Here is a 1,049-nt window from a genome sequence, read left to right as displayed (position 1 = left end):
GCACACAACAATGTCCCAAGAACCAGAAGTCAAGCAACAAGAAAAATGCAGGATTGAGATAGTGAGCAAGCTTTCCTAGAATATCCATTTACATACTGAAACAAGAGCACATTTGCAAGTGAACTCCCTTTCATCTGATTAGCTGATCACATCAGATCACGTCATGGAATCAATTATGTTACATTACATTATGGAAAAGCAATCATGCCAATGTCTGCCAAACCTTGAATAACAGCTTTGCCAAGTTGGCATATATAGTATTAACTATGACAGATGTTTCTTTATGTTGGCCCCTACATCCTTTTGGCATGCCCCTTAGCCTTTAATATTTTTTGTTTACTTTTTAGCATTTTCCTACTTTCCAATTTTGCAAAATGTTTCAGAATAATCTTTTGTTTTTCCTACCCCAGCCCTAGAGTTAACCATTTCTTCAATGAGAACTTGGAAACATCACTGGAAAAAGCCAAGCTCTGTATGCTGAGAATGTATGTTTCCACTAGAGTGCCATTGCTTCCAAATGCTTTTAGCATAAAGAACAAGGTAATGCATGAATGCTAACCCATGTATATACACATATTTTATCATTTTTTGCATTAATCCATCTTTGTACATATTAAGTAAACATGAGTTCATTCTGGATCAGAACGTTCATTCTAGTCTTCCTTTTTAGCTTATCTATGACTCCCCACTCCAGTAATGAGACACCTAGCACCCAGCATCCATTTACTTATTGTTAAATTCCCATATATATGATACATGTAAAGTAATTTCAAAATTGTTAACCCAAAATTCCCTGAGAAACAAACTTACATTTACTAAAATACAGTGTTCAGATAGTCCTTTTAATCTTTACATTTACAATTTCCAGTCAAAACACCATCCCCAAAATGTACTTTGTTGTTGTTGTTAAGTGTTGTCAAGTCGGCTCCAACCCATAGCAACCATGTATAGGGTTTCCAAGGAGCGTTAGAGCCTTCTTTTCCTATCACTTTCTTTAGTGTAATCACATTGTACATTTGAACAGAATTAGACTTATTTGTCACAGTCTG

The sequence above is a fragment of the Chrysochloris asiatica genome, unplaced genomic scaffold (genome assembly GCF_000296735.1).
Source record: "Chrysochloris asiatica unplaced genomic scaffold, ChrAsi1.0 scaffold00002, whole genome shotgun sequence".
Lineage (NCBI taxonomy): Eukaryota > Metazoa > Chordata > Mammalia > Afrosoricida > Chrysochloridae > Chrysochloris > Chrysochloris asiatica.
The sequence above is the reverse complement of the archived record's forward strand: the minus strand, read 5'-3'. Positions refer to the sequence as shown.